Source organism: Vigna umbellata, chromosome 2 (assembly GCF_029865625.1).
Source record: "Vigna umbellata cultivar VRB3 chromosome 2, Vumbellata_1.0, whole genome shotgun sequence".
NCBI lineage: Eukaryota > Viridiplantae > Streptophyta > Magnoliopsida > Fabales > Fabaceae > Vigna > Vigna umbellata.
Genome location: NC_142166.1, coordinates 38,420,573 through 38,431,635, shown reverse-complemented (window position 1 = coordinate 38,431,635; position 11,063 = coordinate 38,420,573). Strand labels below are relative to the sequence as shown.

General features: G+C 29.8%; 1 long non-coding RNA gene across 16 annotated transcripts; it reads right to left on the bottom strand.

Moving 5' to 3' along the window:
- Positions 1 to 2,708: 2,708 nt before the first annotated feature.
- Positions 2,709 to 9,507, bottom strand: LOC124825145 (uncharacterized). Of its 16 annotated transcripts, none has more exons than XR_015784296.1 (4): positions 9,489 to 9,507; positions 8,809 to 9,012; positions 8,306 to 8,373; positions 2,709 to 7,777 (listed from the first exon to the last, which is right to left on the bottom strand). It is a non-coding gene; the product is annotated as an uncharacterized LOC124825145 (long non-coding RNA). The 16 variants fall into 16 exon arrangements; XR_015784300.1 differs by having other exon boundaries at positions 8,809 to 8,999; positions 9,489 to 9,503; XR_015784297.1 differs by lacking the exon at positions 9,489 to 9,507 and adding an exon at positions 9,370 to 9,484 and having other exon boundaries at positions 8,809 to 8,992.
- Between the last annotated feature and the right edge of the window lie 1,556 nt (positions 9,508 to 11,063).

Sequence of the window (11,063 nt, the reverse complement as noted above, 5' to 3'; positions counted from 1 at the left end):
GAATTCATATGTTATGAATGCATGAGAAGTTGACGAAATTTAATCCTGAAAATTGTAAATACCCTATGTTAAATTTCCTTGCACCAACTATTTGATGAAAATACTAATTAGAGTTTCCTATGTTTTTGTAAACTTTGTGGACTAATTGAGTTATTCAATGCAAGAGTTGTCGAATGTTGCACAAGTTCCTTGGAAGAGAATAATATTTATCATTTGCTTTGCTGCGACCAATGCATTTGTCATTAGTTATACAACAAATAACATGAACATACAGGAGGATACTATTATGTTATGATTTCCTCTGCGCAAATCTCGTCTATACCAAACGACTAATGGGTCTGATCGTTGGAATAAGTTAGTTAAGATTATGATAGGGAATATTTGACCTTCTTTTGCAATTCAGTACGATGTTAGTAATTCATTACTATGTTTCTTTTATCATGTATGAAACACTTTTATTGTCTACTATTTTAATGACTTTAATTGCACCATCATATTTGCATGAACGTTTTCATATATTTAGTTCATATGTCATATGTAATTGTTATTTATGTTTTGAAGTTTATTAAATAAGGTGTCATCATCAACAAAAAAAAAGATATAAAAGTCATAAGGACAAAAAAAACAAGGTAACAAACCAAGACTTTCTTTATCAAATAATGCCATAAGTGGAAGATGTTCTTAATTAAAGATGTTTCTTCGAATACCATGATGAGATGGTTAACTATGGAAAAACTATTATCTTAGGAGAATTGTGGAACCTAAAACTATGAATTTTCAATCTTTTGCAACATCTAGACTTTATTTCCATCACCACCTTCTCTTCCAAGACATCTAAAACTTCCTTTTATTAAATTGTCCATTCTATGTTGATCTAATAAAAGTCTTCTATTTAAACCTAAAGATATGAGTCAATGGATACTTATTAAGTGATGTTAATACGACAAAAATTAAACTTAAACATGATGATTGATTTAATATCACGCATCTTAAGTACCAAGGTCAAAAATTATCCTTTCCAGGCATACCAGAAGATCTCCCCCATGATCATGGCATGACATTGGCTTCTATGGTTAAATTGAAACTACAAGATCAAATTGTGAAAACTATGGGCTCTCTAAACATCAATGATAAACTTCTCCACTATGTGGTGATACATTGGTTAACACCTTATGTAACTAAGTTTTGCGTAAAGGAAGACATTTTTATGATATGAGCCTTGAAAAATAACGATTCTATTAACTATTCAAATCATATCATGCAAATTATGCTTAAAAGCAAGGCTAATGAAACACTTCTTCCATATGGTACTTTGATAACCATAATCATGCAATACAGTGGGGCGAACCTTTATGATGAGGCTAGCACCACAATACGCTTGAGACAACATTTTTCTACAAATTCTTTGAAAAGGCTTAATACTTTTAATGTACGTAGTGTATGACAACATGATAAGTGTGATTAATAATTATTATTCATGCTTATTTCTTACCTTAAATTTGTATATATTCATTTATTTGGTGTTTTCTTTTGAGAAGATGTAATATTTTTTTGTTTAGTTCAAGTTAAATGTTATTTTGTCTTTTGTTGAATATTGTGCAAGAAAATGAAGGTTTGAAGAGTTTTGGAGTTTGTTGTCAGGACCCTTTCAGCACAAGCACAATCCATTCACTTTGTGTTGCAAGTCTTGTACGCCCTCCCACATTTGAGTCATCATATTAGGATTTAAAGGACATGGAAGAGGTTACACAAGGTGGTCATGTTGAGGATTGTGATATTGTGGTTGCGCTTCATCTTCATCATCACTGACATCATGTTGTCAAACACCATTGACGTTTACAATGTTCAACATCTTCAAATAATTAGTTGAAAAATGTTGTTTGGTCCCAATTTGAGTGTTGGCGTCTACATTAAGATGTACTCCACTATATTACATGATTTGGGTTATCAAGACACCGTATGATAAAAGTGTGTCACCAACCTTGCATTTAAGCATATGCTGCATGATGTGATGAGACCAATTGATAACTATATTATTTTTAAGGACCCATAACATAAAGATATCCTCGTGCAATAACTTTACAAAATTTTCAGGTTGTGGAGTCAACATATGCATAATAACATAATGCAAAAGTCTATCATTAATATTCAAACATCCAACCATTTTAACCCGATGACCCTGCAACTCTGGTCTGACCATAGTAGTCAATGTCATCTCCCGATCATAAAGAAAGTCATATGGGATATTTGTGAAACACAATTTATGACCCTTGTACTTGAGATGAACAACATTAAACAAATCATTTGGTTTCAATCTAATTCTTCTCTTGTTCACCTCACTAAGAAGATATCCATTTGCAGAAATTCACAAATTTAATTAGAACACTTTGATCAAATATGGATGGAAGGGTCGTTCCAATGTCAAAAAATCTATCACTCCTTGAAATATAAGGTCCTGTTGAAAATATAAGCCCCGATGTTGCAAATGATTTAAAACTTCTTAACTTTTGAAACCACAATATTTCTTGTGTAGAAGTCAGTAACGTAGTGTTCCAAATGATGGCTGTCATTGAAAAAACAATGTTGATCTAATATTTTTGTCACATATGGCCTCGAATATGCAGAAACTTATGTCTCAATTGTCGGTTCTTTTCCCTTTCGACTTTTTTGTATCATTTTGGATGATAATGATGTCATTTAGCAATAACTTTAACAAAATAAAAAATAACATAGAAAATGTCATAAGAACAATTGAGTATTAATAGTAACAATTTAATTCAGAAAATGTCATAATCATTACAAGAACATTGCACAATATTAAATACCAACAATATTAAATTGCAAAATACAAATATTAATAGAACTAAGACTATTAAAGACACAGTTGGACTCAATCACCTCCCATCATCATCTTACATAACTTATTCCATCTACAATGTGGAAACAGTTCCATCAACTTTTTTGTGCTAGCAGGATTTCCACATAGGAAATCATAACATTAATCCATAAGGCTTTCATATGAAATGTTCATCGCACTTAACATCTTCTATATGTTGCCTTATGTGTATTGGAATGTAGTAGTACTCTATAGCAATCACTTGTCGCTCAACCATGTTTGAAGTTTTTTCAAAATGAACATTGCTAGTTCCCATAACATCTATGAAGTCATCTAGCCTAGTCGTCAATTTATCAAATTGAGCGTCCATTACATCATTAATCGGTGCCTTCCTCTTCAAACCACGTGAGGATGAAGTGCCTCTGGATGGGACAAAAGTCACAGACTGAGTTTGTAATGGACTATACTCGTCCACAGTTGGAGGGAATGGTGTTGGAGCTGTAAACCCTAGATAGATGAGCTCTTGTGTAGATTGTGGACATAGAAGAATCGGATGGATGTCGATTTTGTGGAATGGTTTTAACCAAACTATTATGTGCATAGTAGCCTCCCAAGGTCTCGTGCTTCCAACGTCTTCCGCAAGAAAAAATGATGCCAACGCGTCTTTTTTTAATTTGCAACGTTTACATTTTCCTTACAACGTTTTAATTTATTAAAGAAATCTTTTTCTCAAAAGATACTTTGACTGATATTTTAAATCTTTTTTATCATGGATCTGGTTCACCAGCTCTATAAATAGAGCATTTCATTCACTCCAAAAACATCATTAGAAACTATTCTTCTCTCATTTTATCTTCTCTTAGTTTCTGATGATATTTTTGGTTCTGATGATATTTTTGGAGTGAATGAAGTGCTCTATTTATAGAGCTGGTGAACCAAGCCCATGATCCAAAAGATTTTTTAAGAAAAAGATTTTTTTAATAAATTAAAACGTTGTAAGCAAAATATAAACGTTGCAAATTAAAAAAGAAACGTTGGCAACATCCTTTCTTACGAAAGACGCTAAAAGCACGAAATCTTGGAAGGCTATTGTGCACATAACGGTTTGGCCAAAACTATCCTACAAAATTGGCATTCATCCGAGTCTTATACACTCACAATCTATGGAAGCAAATATTTTGCAATACAACATTTACAACACTTTAATAGTCTTAGTTCTTAGGTGAATTTGTATTGTAATTTAATATTGTTGGTATTTACCATTGTTCAATGTTCTTATAATGGCTATGACATTTTCTAAATTAAAATATTATTATTAATATTCAATTATTCTTATGACATTTTTTGTGTTATTTTTTTTTAGTTAAAGTTATTACTAAATGGCATCACCATCATCCAAAAGAACAAAAAAGTTAAAAAGATAAAGAACTAACAACTAAGACAGAAGCTCTTACATATAAGGCCATCTGTTGCATAAGTATTAGATTAGCTTCGTTTCTTTAGTAATAGTCATCAAATGGAACATTACACTGTTAATTTCTACACAAGAAATATAATGGTTACAAAAATTATGAATTTTGAATCATTTCCAACCTCATAATTATATTTTCGACATCACCTTGTATTTCAAGGAGTAGTAGATTTTGTGACATTAGATTTGATCAAAGTGTTCTATTCAAAACTAAAGATTTCGCAAATGGATATCTTCTTAGTGAGGTAAACAAGAGAACAATTAGATTTAATTCATCTGATTAGTTGAATATTGCTTATCTCAAGTACGAGGGACAAAAATTGTATTTTACAAATATCCCATATGACTTTCCCTATGATCAGGAGATGACATTGATTATTATGGTCAAACTAGAAATGCATGGTCAACGTGTTAAAACCGTTAGTTGTTTGAATATTAATGAGACTTCTGCATATGTTATTATTCATATATTGACTCCATGACCTGAAAATTTTGTAAAATTATTACACAAATATATCTTTATGTTATGAGTGCTTAAAAATAATATAACTATCAATTGACCTCATTGTATCATGTGACATATGCTTAAACACATGGTCGGAGACACACCTTTACCATCCGATATCTTGATAACCAAAATCATACAATATAATAGAGTACATCTTGATGCAAATGCCAACACTTAATTTGGAATCAAACAACATTTTTCAACTAATTTTTTGAAGAGGTTGAACATGGTAAACTTCAATAGTGTTTGGCAGCACGACATCTATGATAATGAAGACAAAGAGCAACCACGACATCATAGTCTTCAACATGACCACCTTTTGCAACCTCCTTCCTATCCTTTAAATCTTAATATGATGACTCAAATGTGGAAGACATACAAGAATTACAACACAGAATACAGGATATGGAATAAATGCAAGAGCGGGTTCAGCGTATTGAGGATAACTTGACCAACTTATCCCTCAACATGAGTCGACAATTTGTTAACCTCAACCATAATGTTAACTTAATTCTACACCATTTAGATAATTAAGTTATTTACTATTCGATAATTGTATTACATGACTTATTATATTTCATTAACTTATGTCTTTAATTTCTTACATTAACTATATTTCAATTCTACTTGTTTTCACAATAGCTATCATACTTTTATTTATTGTGAATGTCACCTTAATGAATTGTAAATTAGACTAATTCTCAAATAATTAATAAACTGGAAAAGGGAAATACTAAAACAAGAAGACTATATGCAACTGTTCAAAGACAACTACAAGCCATGGAACGTCGAAATGCATTATTAATAGGCACAACTCAATTATCTAATCATACTTTAGAAGAAATTGATAATTTATTAAGGACTATGATCATTCAAGATGATAACTTATTCAAATGGTGCTTCGAGATTCTGTTTTCAAATTCATTCTATACAATATGTCTAATAAAAATGATAATACAATATTGTTTAAATAGGTTGCTTACAAACCTAACTAAAACAACTTCATCATAAATTATGAGAAATATATTTGTATCTTATTATGTTAACATTTTTTTTAAGTCATGTAATATTGTAACTTAGATTAATTATTTGTTTCATCATAAATATTAAATTCATTACAATAACAAAAAAATACAAACCACTAGACAATGAATTATATTAAAAAATATTATATTCTAAAACTAATTATTTCATTTTACTATATTACCATTTTTTAAATTTAAAATTAATTTTTATTTGTTTTCTCCTTATAAATATTTTTAGAATTATATATAACATCAACAATTATTATTTTATATTACTTTTATAACTAGAAACATTTTGATAATTTTTAATTTCTACCAATTAAACAATTTTGTTTATCTATCACATCAATCAAATTCTACACTAATTTTCATAAAAAAATTCAATTCATTCTCAAATTTTCTCAAATTCATTCACTCACTTTCTCCCAAATCAATCATCTAAAGGGAATACACCCTTAGATTCATTTTAAATAATGCTTTTTATTTATTATAAAAGCAAAACCAAAAAAATAATGAAAACAAGAAATACCAAATATAAAATACTTACAAAAATAATCCTTTATCTCTTAGCTTTACTCTATGTTGAAACAATAAAATAGATGATTGGAAAAGAAAAACATTTAGGAGTGATGGAATCTTTTTATTTGTACTCATCTATATAGTTACACATTCCCTTCACACTAAGATAGTAGTAATAAGGGACAGATAAATGTAAGCTGAGACAGAATTTTGGCACGCTTATTTGTTTAAAAAGCAAATTTAATTTTGTTTTTATATGTTGTAGGTATTTTTTAAAAAGTCTAACTTGACCTACAATTAAATTTGAAGATATATGTTCTATTAAGATTAAATAAAAAAATATTTTACTATCAGTGAAAAATAAGTTATCAATAATCATAAGTAAATGTTAACAGGATTACATTAAATTTTATACAACTTAATTTATACACATGTTTAAATACTTGTCTATAAAGATGTATTATTATTCATGTTATCTAAAACGGCATAGAACATTTTACCAGCCTAAGCTTTTACAGCTTTTCCAGTTCCTGCAATGTTGTTAACTCTTTTACTAGTAAGATCTAGCTTCTTAGTTTGATAATTTAAAACATACAGGAAGGAGAATAGGAAATTCAGTCAGTGAGGATAATGGAACTAAAGTCTGACCATTCAATTAATTAAATTGTGTCAGAGTAAGGTGTATCATGTTTGATTCCAAAGCTCCAAGATAAGTTTGATGACATAAATCTGAGTATTCGATAGTATTTAGAATTAAATCACGTATATGACCTAATAAGGTATGTAGAAAAAGAATTGGCTACCCTCGAAAAATTTGACATAAAAGGTTAAAATAAGTATCTAATTAATGTTTAAAAGAGTTTAAACCTGCCCGACACCCAAATTTTCATAGAAATCAGCCGGATGACCAGCAAGAATTGGAAATTTCAGCAATGACAGAAATTGGAAAATGTATGCAAAGACAAAAGGAACATGTAACTTATTCTAAAAATTCGTTCTTTTCTTGGTGTGTGTGCGTGCGTGCATATATATAACTCAGCTGGTCGTGGATCCAAATCCAGAAATAGCGTTTCTGACATGCAAGGGTAAGGCTATATAGAATCCTCCCCCGTACTTTTGCATAGCAAAAAAGCCTTTTGAACTGAGATACGTTAGTGAGTTATATAATTCAGTCAGTGTTTTCAATAAGATATATCGCATGGCAGAGCCATGGCAATTCAAAATTACCTGGGTGTGAGTTGTCTACCTTGTGATTGTGTCTATATGTGATATAAATTTCACCATCATTTCCACACATAATCCCCAATGGATGTTGAAGAAGTCCATCAGAGTCTATTCCATCTTGGTCACCAAACTGCAGGTTTGAATATATCACGGTAGGATTGATCTCCAAACTTAACTCCTCCATTACAAATACACTGCTATAAACAAATTAAACAGCTAAAGCATTACAAACTACCCTATTATTCAGAAACTATGACGGATATTGTTTATGAATTCTAAGCTAGAGGGAACACACACAAACTGAAAAATATTAGCAAAAAAGACATACATATATACGTTGTACCCTGGGCAACGTGGATCCCACATAGGGCTGATTGCCAGGGATATTCTTCGTTAGCAAGGTTACATTGCGGTACATCAGAAACCAACTAGGACTCAATAATTCAACATTAGGAATGTAGGCATTTCAGCATACACTTCGTAAGCAACTTAATTTCTCAACAGAAACAATGACAAATTTCAAAATCTTCACCACTGTGGGAGAAGCAAACACAATGGTAATGTCCGAAATATTAATTTTAAACTGACAAAGAAACTTTAAAAAATCGTAAGGCTATAAAGATTGATAATGACAGAAATATCAGTAATATAGAAAATAAATGAAGAGGATATCAGAACACATGACAGAGAGAATAAGAGGGTAAAGGAGAAGGAGATATTACCATTAGAAAAGCCTCAATGAAAGACACAGATCCTCATGTAAGAGGCAGATCTTGAAACCTACAATCGCCTGCAAGTCAAAATAGTAGAAAATGCACGTGTTATAAAAAAAAAAAAAGTAGACCATTAACCTTATTTAAAAAAATTAGATCATTACACTTACATTAAAAGTGTATTTTACGTTTAATGATATGAAATCCAGTGTTGCAATCTAATTAATGATGTTGATGCTATCTTACATATCTAACGACAAAGACTTTTAACAATGAAATATTAACACAGTAAATCAATTGAAAAAGACCTTTTAGTATTGTCCTATTGGTACTATTGATGTTTGTTATTAGTAAGATCTGTTAGGATTACTACTTAGGAGTAGTAATCTGTTAGGAGTTTGGTTTTCGCCCCCTTTTCCCTAACTTATTTAAAGGTTAGGGTTTTTCCCCATCCTGTAATATCATAGAAACTTACACAATACAGTAATAATGAAAGTTCAGTTTTTTCATACCTTCTGATAAAGCCTTTCCGCCGATCTGCTCTCTCTCCTTCCAGAAGCCATGCCTGAATGCTGCCAGTGAGCCTCGTGCTCCTTCTCCTCGCGGACCAGCACTGCCTTTCTTGGCTCAGGTTCTAAACACGAGATATTTTTATCTCTCGTGGGCCTTTAAACCAGTGGGCCTTTATTATAATACCTTTAACCTCCAATATTGAGCTTGAACAATAAGATCTAATTATTCCTAGTCACTTAAGACAGTAAAAATGAAACCACAAATATATTATGTTCTATCTACATGAATTCCACAAAATGTTATATTATGTTTTTAAACCAAACACGGGCGAAGTACGAAGGATACCAACACTTAGGTGTCATGCATCAACCTACTAACTGTGGTCGTAGCAATTTTCACTTCAACTGAGAAGTGGTCCTAGTGTTGCATTTCATCAAACATGTGGAAGGCACCGTCTTCAACTCACTCATAACATAAAGATAATATTGCAAAATGATTGTGCTTAAACAATCACAACAAAACATGTAAAATAAGGCATGAATTTGAAAATAATTTGGAACCTGGAGATAAGGAAAGTACATGAGAAGAGATCATAGAGGCGCGGGAGAGAGCAAAAAATCTTGAAAGGGAAAAATAAGGAGTGGAACGGATGATAGTAGAAAAGATAGAATCAACATACCTAAATTAGAAACATCTAAAAGAAGGAGCATGTGAATGCGAGTTTAGGTTTAACATAGCCATATTCAATTATTTAGATATAATTTTAATGAATTTCAATCCATCAACTCAACAGAACATTAATTAAGATAATTTCTTTTATAATATACAAGGCTCATAAAATTCTGCCTCTAATATACTCTTTAACAAAATTTAACCAAGTTATAATAAATTTAACATTTTTTTCCTGCTGAATACATCTTGGAAAAAGGTTTACCAGGATTTTTAACGGATTATTTTTAGCAGAGTTATTTATGAGTTTACTGCAAATTATTTTTCACAGAAATAGTCACAAAAATTTCTTGCAAATGTCAACCAGCAAAAAATTTCTCAGGAATTTCTTGCAAAAAAAAAAATTCCACGACAAAATTAGCAGGAAATTAACATTATTCTAATAGTTTCAAGATATATATTGTGACAATTAGTTCTTTCAATCTTTTATCTAATTTTAATCAAATTTTATTCAATAAAAGAATCATATAGTGTACAATATCATAAGTATTTTATAATTAAAATTAATCCAAAATGAATTATGATGATAAAATCTTTAGCAGAAAATAGGTTAAATTAGCTACACGTCTCTTTTTTTTTAATTCTAAAGTTTATATACACATGTTGTATCCACTTTTCTTTTATATATTTTTATTAAATATAATAAATTTAATTTAACACATAGTAAAAGTAACCAAAATTAATTTTTTTATTTAATTGACTTATGTGTACTCCTTTATCAAATTTATATAGTAGAATGTATGAATTATGATAGTTCAAAAAACCAAAACTTTATAAAGATAAAATGTAGATTTAACATTTTTTAACACAAATATTTTTTAAAAGAACAATGTAATTTGTTTTTCGTTAAATTTGAACAAAGATAGGAGCAGTAGTTCATTCCTGTGGAGATAACAAAATTAAAAATTGTAATAATTTAATAATTTTAATAATAACTTATTAATTATTCCTATTTAACAAATAATATAATTTAGTATTTATCAAAATAAAAAAATAAATAATAAATAATTTTTAAAATAAATTACCAGTTAGTAATTACTAACATTGGAATCGAATTCTTTCCAAGAATCACAACTAGATTTTTCCGCTGTTGATTAATTCAAGGGCTTTTTCAGGTTATATTCTGATTTTTTTTATCAATAAATAATATATATATATATATATATATATATATATATATATATATATATATATATATATATATATATATATATTAAACACTATTATAAAATATCTAAATATGCATTCAACACATTTGTAATGAAATCTCATTGTTTCTTTTCAAGACAGTATTATATAGTCTTAAAATTTAGAAGTTACTTGTATGTTCAAGGTACCAAAACAGACTATAGTCACATGTTACATCTAATGTAATGTAAAGCAGTCATGGTTACATCAAAAACCAATTATGATATCTGTGTACTTGATGTAAATCAACCTATAGTACTTGTCATAACTGGATAACTTTTGTTCCTCCATTGTTGCTTCCTGGTGTAGCTTGAAAGGAGCATGTTGTTGCATGACT